Genomic DNA, 729 nt, shown 5'->3' on the forward strand with positions numbered 1-729 from the left:
TATCATGATCAGGGGAACAGGTTTTTAATTTTAACTCCACAGATGGGGGATTCACTCAGAAACCAAGACCCGGGCAGCAAACACCAGTCACTAGCCTAAGTGCAACAATGTTCTTTAACTTAGTAAGACTTCTTTAAGCAAGACTGAAATCAAGAATAAAAAAGCTTTGGATGAAAAATTTGCAGAGAGAGAAAGAATGTAAGGAGATTTATTTTAGAAACTGATATCACATATGTAGAAAAAAATGTTACTTTTTCTTTTAATTCCATATCTGCAGAAAAAAAAAAATGCAGTTTTCTCATTCCATTATTATCATTACTATCGAAAATACAAAGATTCAAAATCAACACATGTTGCTGCACCAACAATTGGTTTCCTCAGCAAATATACAGTTTTTAACTTCTTTTAAAGACAGCATACACACTAAATGTTTGCATAAATCTATTAAGCGTCTGATAGGCCAACCTTCCATTTAAACGTGTTAATTTAGAGGGAGCCTAAGCAAAACATTGCCACTTCCCAACCCTGGTCTGGGAGCCCGAACTAGGAAATATGTAACATATAAGTCTACCTAACTGATGATGAGACTGACTGACAAACTCTCTTAATACAGATGTTATCAGACCAGCCGGATTAATGTAGGGCAGGCTGTTTAACTTTTTACCTTACCTCACCTTTCCCTAAGGCTGCTCTTGACAACACAAACAATCTCTCTCTCTCTCTCTCTCT

Source organism: Etheostoma spectabile, chromosome 17, assembly GCF_008692095.1.
Source record: "Etheostoma spectabile isolate EspeVRDwgs_2016 chromosome 17, UIUC_Espe_1.0, whole genome shotgun sequence".
Taxonomy (NCBI): domain Eukaryota; kingdom Metazoa; phylum Chordata; class Actinopteri; order Perciformes; family Percidae; genus Etheostoma; species Etheostoma spectabile.